Source organism: Drosophila simulans, chromosome 2R, assembly GCF_016746395.2.
Source record: "Drosophila simulans strain w501 chromosome 2R, Prin_Dsim_3.1, whole genome shotgun sequence".
NCBI classification, from domain to species: domain Eukaryota; kingdom Metazoa; phylum Arthropoda; class Insecta; order Diptera; family Drosophilidae; genus Drosophila; species Drosophila simulans.
In genome coordinates this window covers 4,248,950-4,268,503 of record NC_052521.2, presented here as the reverse complement: position 1 = coordinate 4,268,503, position 19,554 = coordinate 4,248,950, and positions in this window count along the sequence as shown.

The window sequence follows — 19,554 nt, the reverse complement described above, 5'->3', positions numbered from 1 at the left end:
TAATGCTGTTGCTGCTGATTCCGCTCGGCTTTCGCCTTTAAATCGATATCACTTTTGGCAGCTAAATTCAATTTGGCAAAGGAATCGCACACACACTCCCCGGGATGGATATTGCACGTGCCTAAATACATTGCAAAAATGTCAAAAAGCACGTTTCAGTGTTTTGTGATTTCGCCTTTGCATGTCATGTGCCCCAAAACAAAACTTTGAACTCCGGAGCGGCTCCTACCCTCCGGTTGCCAACTACGTGACTACCGTGCAGCACTTGCTCTACCAATAAATGTCGGGCTGAGATGTGTGCGCCATTGCTGTAAGGACGCGTGCCAGCCAGAGTCAAAACAATCCCATCTAATTCAATTACAATTATTCAAACATCGATTTCGGCTACAGAGGCTGGGCGACGCAAGCCCACAAAAATATTTAAATGTGGATCGATTTGCCGGCGATGAGGAGGAGCGTGCCCAACCCAATCCCCATTTCCAGCTTTGTTTCAATGCAATCGTCTGTGGCTAATCGTCTGATATTTGCCCCATGTCTGTGTGGACCGTCTGGCCTCCCGGCGCTCAAACATTCGCATTCGGATTGGGATTGGGATTCCCATTCAGATTCGCATTCACATTCACATTCACATTCACATTCACATTCACATTCACATTGCCATGCACATTGTCAGACGGGGCCATAAATTAGGCAGTTGCTAAGTGCTTCGATGTTTGGCTGTGGTTTTGGCTCCCTCTAAGGATCAGGATTGGTTCCGGCTCCGCCGCCAGGACAATGCTGGCCAAGATTTATACCATGTTCGCACTTTCTTTTCCCATTTCTGTGCCTAGATTAAAGCCTCGCCGGGGAGTTTCGCCGTGAAGTGGCAGAGGAAATATTTCTGAATGTGCAATGCGTTTAAGTGGATGAAAATGTTATTCTTTGCAAAAAGGGATCGATGGCCGGCCGACAGCTAAATAATGGAATTTTCATTGGATTTTTGGTCAGCATTTAATATTTAACATTGCATACCAGCTGACTGCTGCTGACTAGCTAAATATTTTAATTTCACATGAGTGGGATATCAAACAGTTTCAGCACATATATTTCCCTTTTGCCCAGCACTTTTTATCTGCAGCTGCAATTTTCCAGAAATAGCAATTAGCAAAGGCAAAATGTGAAACGAAGGGCAGAATCTGGGGGCGTCTGGGATGTCCGTCGGTTGCATGGGCAAAAAACCCAATTATCACATATTCAAGTCAAGTGCTCGTCCATCGCATCGTCTCATCTGATGACTGAACCAGCTTCGCCCAGATTGTGATTCCGACTTTGGTTTGCATTTCACCTGAAAACTAATTTACATGGTCTTAAGGCTACACCAGGAAAAATAAAACGATAATTTTCCCAAGAGCACGGAACCGATCGATGTGGGGGTCGACATTCATGCTACTTATCATTTTAAAATTTAACTTGCTCAAAATATACACCGATAGATTATCGATTTCCATAAATTACCCAAAAGAAAAGTTTTATCGGACTTATCGTTACTCCAGCAGACGAATTGACTTATTTATCTGGTTTTTTTTTTTACCGTGAAAGGTAAAAGGACTGCTTTGGTTTCGAATTAAGACCAGTCAAACGTTAATTGAAATGGGACGAGCTGCAGGGATGTGGCTCTATTATATTGGTCCTCCAGCCGGATTATGGTTATGGATTGGCAGGCATATAGGCCGGCGGGCAGCAATCAGCAAGCCAGCTGGACGGAGGACTCGAATTTCCCGAAATTACCACCAGCTCGGCTTTTGAAGGACCTTTCGCTTGCCTTTTTCTATGTGAATGGCTCTGCCAGGGTCTGCACGTGCACACTCTTTTAATTACACTGCACATTTGCACTTCAACTGCAGGTGCAGATGTAGCCAGACACGTTGACACTGATGGCTTGGCGATGGTTTTGGGTGGGGGGAGGTATCTGGGGCAGGGCACCTTTGCCGTTGCTCATTCACGCCACGTTGCACAAACACAAAACGCCGACGCTGGCATCCTTGCCGCAACCTTGGAGCTGTCGTTACATATTTCGATGCGAAAGCGCTGCGATCAAGTGTCTGGCCACAGATTAAAGCTTAGGAGGGGCTCGAAAAGTATCTGCAACTGTTGTCCAATTTAAATTCAAAACGACTTGTATTGCCTCGACCACCTGCCGCCAGCTGGGAGCTCCATTTGCGTATTCTTTCCACCTCCAGTTCCTGTTCCTGCTCCAGCTGCTGCTCCTGCTCCTGTGTTCCTTGGGTCCTCTTCCGTTTACGTGGGGCCTGACCTCACTCCCGTCCTGGTCGTCATCGCATTTTTCTTAATTTTTTAGCGTTTTATTCTGATGCGAAGTCGTTTATTTTCATTGCCCCGCCCCGCCCAGCACCGAGCAGCATTTTAAGTGAATTTGTTCGGACGCCGGGCAAATTTAGTTGCACGGAATTTAAGCGAGCTGAAAGTGGCCGATTGGATTGGCCTCCAAAGAGTTGGCTGGGTTAGATCAAGCGAGCTGGGCAAACACTAACGAATGGCGTTAAATCAACGCTCAAACACCTATTCGAGCTCCTTTGGGTAGTTGGGCCAGATTCCAGATTGCTGAATCCGGCTGCCAGACTCCAGATAGAGTCAACAACGGCTCTCCAGCCGTTCAGCTCGAGTGTTTGAGGGTAAACAGCCAGGTAAGTGAGCTTGAATTTCACATCACGCATACGGCATGTTGGCCAAGGCGGCGGCGGGTAACTTTCGGATTTGGTGGCTGTGGCAATCGAATTAATTATCGAGATAACATGCGAAACAAGACCGGAGCATGGTTAACCAAACGCGAAATGAATTCACCGTGGAAACACGACTCTCTTTGCCTCCACTGCTGAGTTTGCGGCCAATAGAACATCGAATTACAACCCATATCCTTTGGCTGCAGTTTAAATTTCTATTTGGGCTGGGATACAGCATCTGGCTTGATTACAATGCGTTGCGATTTCGCTCGACGATATGCTCGATATGCGTCGGCAATAACTTTCTCGGGGTAAGTCGATGGGGGAGGGGGGAACGTCTTCACTGGCATCGCAGGGATGTCAGCACATGGATTCCTGCCCGGAGAAGCGATGTGCATTAGTAAATTGAATGCGGAGCCGAGTACATGGCTTTGTGTGTGAAGCAGCCTGAGTGCAAGACACTAACATAAATAAGCGCAGAACGCTAACACAGAGGCAATCCATGGCCAGACCGGTTCATCCATTCAATCCGAAGATATGGCTTTTGAACCCCAGCATACTGCCAGAAATCGAGGTCCTGCAGTGGGGTGGGGTTCCCTTTGAGGGCCTTAATGATGTGCTCATTGACCGGCGGAGGCTGAAGAAAAAGCTTGAATTGATTTCGAGAGCTGTTCCGCAATGAGCTCAAGGTGGAAGGACCTGCGAGTGCATTAATTAAAAGCAGCCTGTCAGCTTGAGGGATTCGCATGACGGAGCTCCTTGCTCCGTGCGATGGCGATTTTCTCGCATATCCAGTGAGGTGTGCATAATGCCCCACAGTAGACCCAAAACTGTCAAACTTAACACTTTGCATTTAAAAAATGGATGGTAATAAAATAAAACAAAAATGGGATGGGATGGGCTGGGCTGTGTGTTAGCGACTGCCGAACCAAAATTAATCAAGCGTGAAAAAGTGTTTGCAAAGAATTTTTCGCCGCCATTTATAATTTTTCCTCGCCTCCTTCTGGGCCCCCGGCGCATTTTATTTTTTTCGCTTTTCCCCGAGCTATAAGCCATTTCCATTGGCATTTTCCGAGCTGTAAATGCTGTTGCCCGCTTGTTACTTACAATTAGGCGCACGAGTCAGCAGAAAAAGCGCGCAGAGGAAAGTAAAAAGGCAGAACAGACACTAAGCAAGAAAAGCAAATTGGAAAATTACAAGACTGGCGAAATGCATGGGGTCAGCGCTTATGGAAATTGAAAAAAATTGAGAAATGAAAGGATTTTAATGCACATTAGGGAAAAGTTTTTAATTTCAGAAAGGGTCTGCAACAAGTAAGCTGCCAACTCCACCCATCCGGCAACGGTTTCAAAAAGGCCTGAGGCACACGATTTTGCCATTTAATTATTCATTTCCTAGTTAAGGTTTAGATTTGAGCTTTAAATATCCTTTGTTAACCAATCAGTGCAAAATATATAGATAGATTTCGACATTGAAACATGAAACCATTCACATTGCAGTTATAGCTACATTCATATGGTAGGTATGGTAGGAAGTTCATTTCATGGAAGAACCAAGTCATGTCATGTAACTAAACTTTTCCCAAACATTACAGACAGATACAAATGTTTGAAAATAGCAGAAAGCTTGAGGAACTAAATCTCTAAGTCCTAAAATCGTCGACTTAGTCAGTTTTTTACAAATTTCTTACTTACTTCCCCAAATCGAGGAAGTTTGGGCCATTTGAAATGCCGTGCTATTCCCTGCCGATAGCCTTTTATGTCCAATTATCAGCGACAGCGAGCCCAAAATGAGTAAATGGAATTGTCAGGCCCGGAAAAGGGCTCCTTCCGCTAAAGGCTGCTGGGCCGGGGTTTTGTTTTTGGCAAAACAATAAACTGAAATTATGGCCAATGACAGCTGACATTTAAGCCAAACACATAGGCGCACAATGGCATCGAATCGGAACGGGCTCGAAGGCATTCGAATGGAAAACTCGATCCCTTGTACAACTGTAAATGGCACACAAGGGTTGCCAAAGTGGGGGCGTGGGTGGGAATGTTCTGAGCTGGGCGGCTGGAGGTGGTTGAGGCGGAGGCTCCAATCAAGTTTCAATGAAGTTCTTTAAAAGTAAACCATAATTTGCAATGCCATTTTCAAGCAATTTGTGATGGAAGCCAAAGCTAATGCAGCATGACCGCAAGGAACTTCTGAAAAGCCAAACGAGACGGGAAACTAATAATAAAAATGTTAAAATAAATCTTGCGTGCGATCCGAGGGCAGAGACTTTCACCGACTGTGTCTTTCGTCCTGCCCCCGCCCCTCGTCCTTTCCTGCAAAGGAGCGTAGATTTATGCATCCATTGTGCTGGGGATATGAACAACCCTCTTATATTTTATGCGCATAATGGCCAACTACGGCAGCACTCACACCAACTAGCCCACAGACCGACTGATGGGCGGGGATGGGATTGAGATTGGCAGTGCGCCTGGGGGCGTGGTCCAGAGGTCGGAGCCTTCTTCTCGACCGCTCGAGGATGTTTTTGTTATTTTCGTGTTATTTACACGAAATTGCGCCTGAGGTCATACAGCTGGCTGTCATTGAAGGTGTTAAAGTTCAAATTGTGTCGCTTTGTGGTAGCCCGAGTGAGTGTGTGTGTGTGTGTCTGCTGGCCATGATTACAAAGCATAAAACCATCAAGAGAACAGCAGCAGGGACTGCGGGCTTTACTTTCTGACCTTCCCCAGTTTCCACAGCAAATGTTATTCTCTCCGGATTAAATTTGTGGAGCTATGGTCGAACAATGAAGGTCGGGAAACTGTAGCAGATAACTAAACTATCTTCTAACCCTAATCTTAAAAAAGGTTCTTTATAGTATAACCAAATATTTCAAACAAACCCAAATTATCTTTACTAAGCAAATCGTGATTAGCAATCTTAATATACAAGGACATACACACATGTAATGACCTGAAATCTTAAATGATTACCCACTACAAAGTTCAGGATAGTTCATTCGATTATTGATAATTTGTATATTATATATCCTTAACCATGAATCGAAATATCTATGACATTACGGCTCGCCGACGGAGTGGATTTCCGGTCATGCACATGACCACCAGGGCAGTGGTTTTCTACGGTTTTGACTGATTCCAGACCGATTCGAAGCGGCTAAAGCCCGGAGAGAATGAAAAAAGGTGATGAATGTAAACGAAATAAAATGAATTCCCATGGCAGAACTGAAAAGTCGCACAAACCGTTCAAACCGCTTCGCTGTTGGCTGCGGGAAATTCGCCTGCGAAGAGAGAATTTTCCGGCTCGCACAGATTTAAGAGCAATTAACATGCCCGCCCAGGAAGATAATTGAATATGAATGCACATGAGTGCATTGCGAAATCCATAATTGGACACCGTTGGTAATATTTATATTTGCAAATTGTTAAACATCAACCAGCGTCGTTGTCGGGTCGGACCAATTAGCGCGAAATCAATTAAGAGTTCGCTGCTGGGTGAACCGTGTCCAACAAGTGGGTTTCGGGTGAAGTGGAACCACTCGCCTCCTGACCACCGACCGCCCGGCAAGCCGCGACCGCTCTTGCAAGTCCTCCTCTTGGGCTTGGGCTAAAGATATCCTGCTGGTCCGCCAGCTTACATATCTGCCGATATGTATTTACTTTCAATTTTAGGCAGAACACTCATTTATTACGAGCGCAGAGCGGTATTTTCCATCTTATCTGCTCGGGGGCCAGCTTCCCCGCAATTTGCGTTTGCAGTGGCCTCGGCTTTGGTGCGCTCCATACCCGAAAGTACGGGAAATCCAGGAGCCCCGGTCGGAGTCTGGCTCCGCGCGAACAATGTAAACAAAGAGGCAAAAACCAAACGATGGCAAACAAGCCGCCAAGCGCCTGCCAACAAATACATGCAGGGAAAAGCAGGAAAAAGTGAAACAAGGGACGAGAGGTTCGGTGGGAGCATAAAGCGAAAAATGTTCTTGTTAACAAATTGCAAAACATTTGCTTTTTGAAGACAAATTACTCGTGGTGAAACAAATTGCTTTGCTTCTTGCCTGCCTCCCTTCCTTGCTCCGCTACACATTAAATTTCGAGTGTGTGTGGGCCGCATTTAAATTTGATATATTTGACTGGAAAGTAATGCACTCGAAGCACTCATTCCACTACTGCTACAGCTCATTGCAGCCGAGTCGCGATGGGTCCGCGTCTAATTAGCAAAAGCCTTCGCTCAATCGCCCACCGCCAAATACACCTTCCCGTCTCTGCGGAACGGAAACGGAAACGGAAAAGGGAACAGTCGGTTGCGGATTAAATGTAACTTTAAGCGCGCTAATGAAGACAATTAAATGGGCTTAGGCGAATGCTCAAGCGGACTTAGCAGCCATGGAGGGGACATGCCAGACTCCGAGGCCACACAGTGGCTGCTAAGCAGCTCTAATGCCCCGTTATTGCTCCGGAGTTAAATGCCAACTGCTTCGAACGGCACCCACTGCGTATGAGCAATGTGCTGCATTACGCATCCGCCGTGGGTACAGAGCTGGCCAAAATTCATTTGTTAATTTGTGCATGCACTCGCACTCGATCATAATTTGTGTAATTATTTTTCCAGTTGGTGCGCCACACACCCCTCGGCACTTCCGATTGCCTGGTTTTCGGGGGTCCTGGCTGGCGTTGCCCAGGGAACGTGCCTCGCTGGATGTTGACCACATTTTTCATAGCGCGTTTCGTGTGGCCATAAATTGAACCCGGCCCCCGGATATTGGAGTATGCGGTCAGTGCTCGCCATGAACATTCGCAGCGATTTAAGCTTAAAGCAGATAGTTGCTGATATTTGAAACTACTTGCCAAGCGAGCGCATAAATTTGCCACTAAGTGATGTATTGATGCCCTAAGTAAACACAGCTCCCACGCCAGTCAGCCAGCTATCCATCAGGAAAGTTGGCCGGACTTTAAAGAGATTCCCGAGCGATTAGCAGGCGGAGCCGGGCTGGGCGCATGGCAAACAGTCTGGGCACGGAAACGCTACCCTTTCGCAGCCAGGACATTAATAAGTCAAGTCAAGCTCCTTCGACCGGAGGGTGTGAAAAATACTGGAAGAATTACATGCTTCAGCGCATAACTTGGCCGAGATCCTGGAATTGAGAACCGGCAGCCGTGTGCCCTGCATAATCAAGTCCCCTGCTCCATCGATGGCTGGCCAATTCGGTAAACAATGCGGAGGCAAATGCAAATGAGCATATTAGTGAAGCCGCCGCAGCATTTGCATAATTTTCCCACAGTTTGCTGTGCCGCAGGAGGAAAGTGTTGCGGCCTCTTCCGACGCAAAAAGGGGCAAATTTGAATGATGTGCTCAGCTGATTTGCGGAAAAGTGATCATGATCCATGAGGAACTGGGAGCCGTGAGCTGCGGGTAAGGATGCCAGGGACGCGCTTTGACCCTTCTGCCCGGAGCACGCACTTCATATTCATGCCGCACTGTGCGTACATATAATTCCTTATGCCCGGCACTCTCCGGGGAATGGAAAAGGACACTGGAACTGCTGCGGTGGAGGAGCAGGAGCAGGGGCCGGGAGAGCGACATCGATTTATGCCGGGCACGTGCAGCACTCTACATCCCACGCTTATTGGCATTTGTTGCACTCTATGAAATCCGCTTAACGTTTGCCACTGCAACTATGGACGCAATCAAAGTAAAAATACATCACCATTAACGGGCGACCACAGGAGTTTTGCAGCAGTCGAGATTGCAGATTCAATGGACGGTGCGGCTCGATTGAAATATCAATTATAGCATGTCCACTCAAAGAGTCGGGTAGCTTTTGGTTCGGCCTGGTTGATTTTGGCCCGGTTGCGCCCAGTCGAGCATTTAAATGCTGCTTAATTGTGCTGCGTGCCTGAGATAAAAACGCCGCAGTCACAACACTCGACGGACAATCGCCCGGCTGCCAGCAGATGAAAATATAAACATTAAAATTAATGACTGCCAACCAGTTCTCGGCTGTGTAATTGTGCGTTGAACTCTGCTCGCACAACTGACTGAGCATAAAGTGCTTAACACAGCCAGCAGTCTAAATCGATAGCATACTTAATGGGGCTGATTTTGTTGTGACTCAAATGAAATAGAAGATGCTTTGGGTATTTAAAGCTGGCATTGTGTTAGAGGACTTGATTGTTCGCAAAACAGGTCGGCTTATATGTCCGATTGACAGGTGCACTGATTCGTACTCATACTCATACGAGGAATCAAATAAAAAAGTAATTTATGCCCAGTTATGTCGCGTATATGGACAAATGCACTTTTTGTATCTGAACGACGGAAGCTGCCGGTCTATTCAATTAAAGATATTTTATTCGCAAAAAAATGTGCATAATTATGTTAAATTATATGGTCTGTTGATGCGAATTTACGACAATTACTTTGCCAGTTTTTAAATTTTAAACGAGAAATGACATCCTATTTAGCTGACAGCCAATATCTGCGTCATTTTCGAGCCCAGCAGTCAATAAGCTTTTTCAAGAAAATCAAATTGAGCTTCGTCTTAAATTTCATTCTTCGGATTCGACGCAGACGGCGAATTCACTCAGTGCCATTGTTCGCTTACATAAAATCAATTTGTCATAATTATGAGGAGCGTTCTGCATCCCGAAAGAAGGAAGTCAGAGAAGACATTCATAAATATTCGATATACCTTACACTTTGTACTTAATCAGAGCATTTTATTAAACAGACACGCGCAGGAGGAGTCGATGGAGAGAACACAATATTGAAATAAAAAAGTTGTCTCATAAATCACAGGACTGCCAGTGCCCCACTCCCTGTACCGTACTCACTCAATATGGTGGCCGCCACTTGACGGGCATTATTCAAAAAGGGCCGCCTGTCACGGCCGCCGAATGTCACGCGCACACTTCGAGTGGCCCAGAGGTTCGGTTCAGGAGTTGCGGAGCTCGACTCGGCTGGCCAAGAAGGGGGAGGTCCTTTGTCTGGCTGCCCCCTTCCTGCTTCGGCCAGGACACCCGTTCGCATGGCTGCAGGTGCAACCGGCGGGGTGTTAACGCCCCGGGGGCCAAATGGCAAGGAGGAGCACATTATCGGGCATAAGTCCCATTACGTGAGCAGGCGAATCCTTTCGGCCGGGTTCGAGAATGCAGAAATGAGCAAACCCCGTTCGCAGCTAAGCAAATTTATAATGCTGTTTAAATGCTTTATGAAAACACACAAGTTGGCCGGGGAGTGTGCTTATGAAATATGCTCTCGAAACTCATGCACGGCGTGGACATTTTAAATGAGTTTTGGCTCCCCGGAATTTACGGTTGGCGGTGGCAAACACGCCAAAAAAGGTTCAAACTGCGGAACGGGTTGGAAACACTTTGCCGGGCCGTTTGCGGAAGTTTTTATGGTCCGTTGTTTAATTTATGGTAAAAATACATTTCGACACCGAAGCCGTGGAGCTGCCCAAAGGAGCCAACGCACCTGTTACACCGCCGAGGAGCCACAGCAACAAACAAACAAACAACGAGGCAATTAGACGCGGCAGCAACTTAATGTATTCATGGCCGTGCTGACGGCTGCCGCTGCCCCGAAAACGGCTTTCCAGCCCCAGCCCAGTTATCAGCTGATATATGAGCCCAGACGAGCCGAAAAGAGCTCCACCCACCAGCCCACATGTGTAATTAATTGTGGCCCATTTGTTAGCCAGGGAATCGAAAGTGAGTAAATTAAGGATATTTGGCAGAGCTATCTGAAAATCCGGGCCATTTACTAAGTGCCATCGAATGGAATGAAGTGGTTTTAAGGCACTTAAACATTTCAAGAGTGCCCGTCAGATATGTTCAAATCATTTCTTATTCATTAACGTGCACAAAAAGCATGACGACAAGGAAAACTGCATAATTGATCGAGACTTTAAACATTTAACGAAGTTTGCACAGTACATAATACATTTTGTGTGTATATATTTGTGTGTATGTAGCTCGACAAATAAATATGGCTGAGACCTGCAACCCCCCCTCCCAGTTGCCGAAAATGTCAAAGGTCGGGGGCAGAGCCACAGCCGTATACTCGTACCAACTAGGTTCCCATAAAGATGTCAACTGCAAATGCAGTGAGCCATAGAGCACAACACAAAAGTTTGCTGTGCGCTGCTCACAAATGAAATTTAATAAACGCCAGACCGGCGATTTGGCCATATTAAAACCCTTACGACAATCAGCAACAAAGTCTTGACTTTGAAGTCGAAAAAATTAGGGCGAAATTCAATAAAGTTTGTTTTCTGGAATTTCATACGCGTACATGTCAGCTGCGCACGGGTTTCAACGCGCTGAGGAAAGAGCATCATACTGCAGGAATGTCTGAGTTTGAGCGGGAATCTGCAGGCAAAAAACTTGAATTTTATTTAAATTCGAGCAAAAATGCATCCCCAAGTGGGTCAATTCCAAATACTTCCACTGTTTACATCATCCTCAGGCCGTTGTTATGCGAAAAAAGTGTTTATTTGAAGTGCCCAAACGTGGTAATACACGTTAAATTGGTTCGGAGTCATCGAGTTTTCGAGGAATTCCCCCATTCCTTGCGTCGGACATCTCGAGTGCGTAAGTCGGGCAGACGGATGGGGATATGTAGTCGGGATCCATGTGGGGGAACCACCTTTCCAAATTTCACTTTGCACTTGTGGCGCGATTTATGCCATTGTGACTGCGCACAACTCAAAAATCCACAGCGAGTGCAGTGTGAGTGCGGGGTGTACTTGAACTCAATTGATTCAAGCAATTTAATATTCATTTGTGCGTGTAAATCAGATTTGCACATGCAAATACCCGAAATCGGCAGAATAATTGATTGAGCGAGCACACATGGCCGGGAGCCGCCCGAAATCGGGCCAAAATAATTTGATAATTTTTATTTGCAAACGCGTTAACAGATTGCGCCGTCAATTCGCAAATAAATAGCCGAACAAAGGACCTCGCTGGGATGTCAAAGGCGCGCTGCCGCGGGCCACATAATTTAATTACCCAAGTCAAAGTGCTCCAGCCGAGTTATATGCCGTTCCTGTTGGCCATTGATTTATTAGGTTCCGCCGTGCGGCATTAATCCATTTCATGCATCCCGACTCGGAATAATCAGCCAGTAATTTGATTGTGATTTATGATCCCGGCAACCTTGGCAGGCGGAAGTGGCAGTGCTGGGAAGAAGCCTGTAGCTGTGGCTCCGGCTCCGGCTCTGGTCCTGCAATAGACTGCAATTATCCAGTGTAATCCCCAGAGTCACTGTCCAAAATCAAGTCACTGGCCCCACAGCAGAGTACGAAATGTTAACAGCAGCAGCAGCAGCAGCCGGCTGTGTTTAGTGCGCTCTGTTGGCCGAAAGCAGAGCTGCTGGCGCTGGCCACTGCGTTCGGCATCTATTTATTATCTTTGAGGAACTATTTTCGGCATACCATCAATATGCATGGGGGTCGGTATCGCCCCCGGCCTCGCATAACTGTGGTTGTTATGTATATTACGTATTATCATGGCAAATGTTGCCTATGGAAAATTACGAGCGTGACTCCTACGAAGCTTTATTTCCACTCCCACTGCCCACTGCCCACTTCCATCCCATCCGAATGCCCACCACCACAGTGGCGTACGAGTATTTAGGGCATTTGCCATCGAGTGCAAACAAACCTCAACGGCAATCATTGTGATTTTAGTTACTCACTAGCACTGTTTGCTATCTTCGCTTTGAAGTCTACAACAATGTTTCCCCTCATCAGGTATCTTATGGATTATCATAACTATTTTTCGGTAGAAGTTTATGTAACTGATGCCAGTTACAATTATTTTAAAATACACAACTTTGAAAAGCTGAATTCAATTAACAATTAACAACTACAACTATTTCTGCAATATACACAAATCCGCTTGTGCTCAAGTTTCAGCTCACAATTTCGAATATTATTTACATATATCACTTTTTGATTATCAACATCTGGCATAAAATTTAATTGGAGTTGAATTATGAAGCCGAACTTGATAGGCATATATTTCACATAAATTTCTGGAAAGCATTGTTTAAACATAGTTGGCTGATTTATAGTGTGTATAACTTCAGTTATAAAAGCTACCGATAAAAATTCTGAATATTAAATCCGAAAATTCTGTTTCATTAGTTTTTTGCATTCCATCGTAGTCACAGTACAATAGAGTCCTTCGAATTTCCCTAAAATGCTGAACCAGATTGCTTCTGTGGTATATAAGCTAGTATGTGCGGCAATTTATGCGGCAAAACTCCACTAATTTCTCATGGCCATATCCTGCGACTGACTGCTTCCCCTCCGCAACCCCTGCCACCCTTTTCCGTATCCTGGATTGTAGCCTTTCTGTTTCCGGTCTGTGTACACTGCACACGAGAGTCGCCGACGATATTTATTTGCGTGTATTAAATGTCTTTTTGGCAGTGATATCCCCGCCCGCCGGACAGATTGCCGGAATTGTGCCCGGCACTACGGACTGCTGGCAGCACGGGCTGTTGTTGGCCAGGATTAGGAAGTTCGTAGCCCGCATACGCGCTATCTGACATCTGTAAAGTATGTGGTAGTTGTGAGGTAAACTTTCGCTATTTCACGTGGCCAACGATGATGACTTTTGCTCCATTTCCCTTTGTGTCATTATCTTTTGATTATTCCATTTCCTCGCTCGCACAGAAATAAAAACAATTTATATTTTCCTTTGTGGCAGCTCTCAAGTGTGCGGCTGTCGTGGTCGTCCTGGCAAATTATGAAGGGCGTCAAAGGCGGTCCTCTAAGCCAGGTTAAGGCCAGGTTAGTGCGAATAGACCGTCTACCGACTGCCGGGCCGGCTTTGGGCCACCTTTCGTTTAGCCAGCAATCAACTTTGGCAACTCTTTCAATTTGTTTGGCACGCGTGTGGGTGGGCTGGCCTACGTGTGCTTTCGGGCCTTGAGTGACTTCTTGTTTAGTTGGCAGTTTTCAAAACAGATCCAGCCAGCTTTTTCCTGCCCAAATTGCTTACAAAGTGTTTTTTTCTCGGCCCGGCTTTTTATTCTTGGGTCGCACGAAATAAACGGCTGAGCAGTAAATCTTTGTCGGTTTAGGTTATTGAATATTTCATGCCCGAGTTGATTTATTATTTATTTCTTTTTAATGCCCGCTGAAGGTCAAACCAGCAGTTCCTTCGCCATGAACCCCTTTTATGGTCATTATGTGGGACAACAGTAAAGTCAAAAGCCCGAGGAGCCGATCGCATTCCCATTGTCCGTCCAGCGGAACTGCCTCCTCCGATTTCGCTCCGCCCACAATCACAGTTTGCCTGGGCGGGCCAAAAAGAAGCCCACGACACCAGGACACCAGAACAGCCATGCACCAAAGAGCCAGGACACTGGGAGGACGCCAGCGAAGCAGAAAGCCGAGCTGGCTGGGAAAGGGGAATTAGATGGAGACGGCATAATTAGAGCACGGCCAGCACTCGGCGTTGCAAGCCTAATGAGTTCGGCTCGGCTTTTGGCGCTGCGTTTGATGGCAATTGCACGGCCCTCTTCGCATTGTCATCGCTCGGAGAGGGGAGTCGCCAACCGAAAAAATCAGTGGGCCCTTCATACTCAACAATGCATGCCGCAGCCCCAGTCCCAGTCCCCAGATTTCGGACCAACCCCAATCCGCATCCCCATCCGCTTCATCCTGCCCTTTTGTTTGCCGCTGTGGCGGGCGGTTGTGCAAGAAACGCACGACAGGGTGTCTCAAGCTTGCAGGACACTACCCAATTGAAGCCATATTATGAGAAGACCTACTTTAAACGACAATTCTTAAATTCGGCTTCTAAACTTAACCAAAGTGCCATTTGAAGTTGATTCTAGGCTATTTGATATATTTTTAGGGCAACACTCTAGGAACTATCGGTTAAATTACTTCATAATTTAATGGTCATACAATGATAGCTGAGTTTTAAAGTGCCCTTCCAACAGCATTTTATTTGTCAAAGAGTGTGACCCACCCTGATGCAATGCTCGTGGGCGTCCGGCAGGAAGGATCTGGGCTGGGAGGACCAAATCCGTGACTGGCCGCCATTTGGCGCTCCGTGGGGCATTCTGCCCGTCCACAAAGTGCTTCCTGCAGTCCGGCTAGTCTGCAGGATATTGAAGTCAGGAGCGGGACAAGTCGCAGTCAGAAAACTGGTGCACAGCAAAGTCCACTTACGTCCATGTTGAACTTTCACCCTGGCTGCTGCAACAGTTATTATGTTTGCATATCCCGGAAAATTTCGTGTGTTTTGCTTTAGCTGGGCTGTTAATATTAATAAATCTTTTTCTGCATCGAAAAATGCCTTTCAACGGCGCAAAAAGTTTTCCGCCACAATAGACGCTTGTTTTTCCGAGTGTCTGGCTGTTCTGGGCGTCCTGGTCGTGTTTGCATTTCTCCGGATGGCTGGATATGGATGGATGGATGGATGGTGCGTCTGTTTGGGGTCCTTATGTAAATCGGTCGTTGTTCCTTTTAGCACTCGTCCTGTGCTCACTTGTTCCCGTGCTCCTACGAGTAAGTGTTGAGTGTTTTGTTATTGAAGCATATTTTCCTCATTTGTTCTCGAGCTGCACTCACTCGCCCGCTTTTTACCCCCGAATTGTTGTTAGTTAAGCACCAACAGCCAGCCACCAGGCAGGATCCTAAGGTGTATGCGAAACTTTTGCTCCTGAACCCTTTCATAAAGGACAGACCGAGCAGCAAAGGGCTTAATGTGTGTATTCGCTAAAAGCCTGTTACTGTTGCTACTGCTGTTCATGGCAACCATGAGCTCCATGGATTGGATGGGTTGGAGGGGTTGGATGGGCTGGATGGGCAGGATGGGCAGGATGGCCGGGAACAACTGGTTGGTAGGCACTGAATTAAAAGTTTTACGGGCTCAAACTTTCGCCAACAAACTTGTGGCAGTCGCATAAAATGCCTCGACTACCCCTCTGAGCCTAAAAGCATGCACACACGCGGCAACAAAGCCAACTTAACACACAATTGCGCTTTTGCATATTTGCGCGCTGTTACAAAACAAACAAAATTCCGCGGACCAAATCAACAGAAGGATTTGCGGAGGACTGCCACTGTGAACCAGGTCAAGAGCTGTTAACTTGAAAATTACACAATTTGTGCATTTTGCCCGAGAATTAGCCAGTTAAAGTGCCCCAAAATGCCGAAAACCATTTGTTGACCAACAAGGATAACTCAAAGCCACAGCTTTTAAAAACAGAGCACTCTGGAAGGACTAGCGAAAAATTCATATAATTTTCAAAAATTCGTCACACAACTATCGCTACATATTTCGGCCACAATATTTTGATGACTGCAAATTCAGAAGAGCTCTGGAACAAAATGGCAGCGGCGGCCAATGACAGTAATTAAGGAAAGTGCAGAAAAAGTGACTGACACTTGGTAAATACCCATTGGGGCGGACTTGTTTGCCCCAGTGGCTTCTGACCGAGAGCAGATTGAAGGAGGAGCGAGCTGAAAGGCATTTCCCAACGGAGGTATTACACAAAGGGCCACGAAGCCAGTGGTCCAGGAACTGTTTGCTCTGGCCGAGTCACCGAGGAGCTTTAAATACCAACTCAGTCGTTGGCTTACACTCCGCACAATGGGATTAGAGGTGGAACTGCCGCCTGCCAGTTATTAATAGAAATAAGTTGGGGAATTATAAGCATCTGAATTAGATAGACAGTTTAGTTTTCAGTACTTGACAACAGTATTATCTGATATCAATTTAAAGAACTTACTCTGGAAATATTAAATTATTATAAGATTCCTTTAGAAGCAAAATCTCAAAGTTCTACACCAAGTTCTTAAATAAATGATACTTTTTAGTGAAAAATGGTGACGAGTTGTAAAACTATGTCTTATTTAAACTTTTGTAACTAAAATAATAGAAAATTATACTTTACACCATATAAAGTACGTAATTATAGTATGGAAAGACATATGTTCTTTATCCATATCCGTCCGTCTGCCCTTCTGTTATTCCGTCCGTTTCTACCCAAGTAAGCCGCTGTTTAAAGCTATTTTAAATATTCAAACTTATATCATATCATTAATATATATCATAATAAGCTTCGGTTGGTCGTATTGTTTTAATTTGAGGTGCGTTAACGATTTCGCTTCATTGTCCTCGACTGGGACCAATCAAAAAGTTACAGCTTACATAAAATACCCGATAATTGCCAGATAATAGTGTTAAGATTAAAGTTGATTGCAATAAACCATGGCAGCTTTCCCTTAGTATCAGTACTTTGATTTGTTACTGTCTTTTTCGCATCGCTTTCAAGTAGCGAACTTGAGCGGCCAGAAGTTTAGTTTGGGTGGTGTTGTGGGTGCGAGTGCCAGATGAAGATTAATTTGTATGTTCACCCCTCAGATGCCACCAGAAGACTTGGAAGACTCGGAAGATTGGGCGCCTGGGGCCGGGGGGTCTGGGTCTCGGCAGCACAAAGGCACAGTCACGGTCATCAGCTGTTCATCTCTCGGAGCATCTCATCTCTGGAAACTGCCTCCTGGCTGGCCCCAGGTAACAGACACATCGGCATCAGGCAGTCAGAAATGGTGGCTGGATAAGATGGGAGGTTGGGCGCTTTTGTGGAATTCTTGTTTGGGGCCAGACACGGTGCCAACTGAATGATGAATGCTGGATGCTCATGCTGGCAAAGAGCTAGTTCTGCTGGATTGTGTTAAATGTTCTATGAAAATTCATGAAAGGCTTGCTCAACTGCTTGCACGTCCTGGGATTAAAGCCATTTCTCAGTTTTGCAAACTAAGACATTGAGTATATTCAAATCCACATATCCTTTTAACACAACACTTCATTATAGTTATCTACTTTTTAGTAGCCACTTCTGGTACAATGACGACCCTTAGATTGTATTGCCCTAAAATTAATTAAAATAAATATTAGCATAACTTACCTCCAGATCATACGCAGTAAATTAAAATGTTAATGCCACAAAACATGAAATTTAGTGGTGTGAAAAAATGGCTATTATATCAAGCATACTAATATTAATGTCACTTTTTATCTGACTGAATAAATTTAAAAGATATTAAAATTAAAGCCGCTTTATTTGCACATTTTTCAAATGGACACAGTAAGTAGACCGCGAATCGAATGTTTTAGGCGCAAAGACAGGTTTTAATTGTGCCTTCTAGTCTTATTGCCCAATAATCCAATAATCCCATTTGAGAGCTTTTGCTATTGGAGGCTATCAAAGGAGTTGATTCACTGGCCTGAGGTTATCTATGCAAATGGGCACGTGTCCTCGATTCGAGGACTTCGAGGGGCAGGAAGACGGTGCGGAATGCCGTTTGCAATAATTTAACTCAAGCCATCTTGACCCAAATTGCGGAGTGACACATCTCGGCGAAATGAAACCGCCCGCCCGAGGAAACTTTCATTTCGCAAGCTGTGGAGTGGGAGCCGTGTGAATGCTTACACTAATTAATGCGACACCTGCCTCATGTCACGTTCTAGTTGGGTTTTTCCGTTGGCGGGATTAATGAATGCAAGCGTTTTCAATTTTAATCCGCAAAAGCCGCAAAACTTTGGCTAGCCGCCATCATTAGCCGTTGTCAGGCGTCAGGCTGTCATTAAAAATGGCTTAAACATCAGCCCAGTAGGCGGTCGAAAAGACCCCATCCCCGACAGACACGTGTTTTTGGGGATGGCGAGAAATGGGACACCAGTGTCGTTGATTTGCGGAGGGAGTCTAATTTACCCCGTTTAATAGTGACAGCTTGGAAGTGGTGCAACTACAGACTGAAACAGAGGGTCCTTGAACTTCAAGAATTTCAAAGGCGCAGCGCTGAATGTTTTCCCATTAGCAGAATGGTCGATCGGGAAAACTCTACCCGGACTAGAAGGTATAATGGAAATGCAGGGTTTCCATTAGCGCCCGGAATCGAAGCGAAGGCAGTAAAATTTAAAAGCGCCGTATGCCTTTTGTTCTCCAACTTTCTCTGCTTTGCATTTCATTGAAAGGCATTCTGCACTCGCTTTCACCATCCGATCCAACCCAATCCAATCCATTCCATTCCAGTCCCTCCTCCTCCTCCTCCTCCTTCTGCTCCTCCTCCGTGTCCTTTGTGCTCGCCCGGCTCACTGGGGTTATGGCTGCGGGCAGATTCTGTTTTGAAGGAGGAGCACGGCTCTAATGCAATATAGTATAGTATACTATATAGCCGGCTGTGTGGGCGTAACGAGGTCACTGCTTTGGGACAAAAGTTGTCAACTCGAAAATTACACATTCTGGGGATCTGTAAAAAACACGAGCGAGTGTGCAGCTGCATGGGGGCGTGGCCAGAGCCCACATATCTTTGGCAGCCACTGCACAACTGTTGCCTTTATTTCGGCTTATCAGCCTGTAAAATGCGCAATTCAAATGCAAATGTGCAGCGTAATTAAAAATGTGCATTGCTCAGCCAACTCCCCGACCCGGAATACAGTCCGGAATATAGTCGTATAGTCATACATAGCCAGCTATGTGGCCTGGCAGAGCCAATTTAAATATGTGTATGCAAACACACACACACAGCTGGGAAATTTAATTAGCTGAGACCTTCGGCTCCTCACTGCTGCTGGCCATAAAAATAATAATGCGGAATGCGAACTCGGTTCGGCTCGCTAGAAGTGGTTGAAATGGATCCGCCACCCTTTGTTGGCTTCCTTTTGCGAGTCGCACATCGCAAATCGCAAAGCGCAAATCGCTCTAAGCCCCACTATTCATTGCCGCCAACATGGGGCGCTTCCACCTGAAAGGGCTCTTGTAAATATTCAATTTCACACGTTCTATCGGCAGCCCACTGCCCACCAC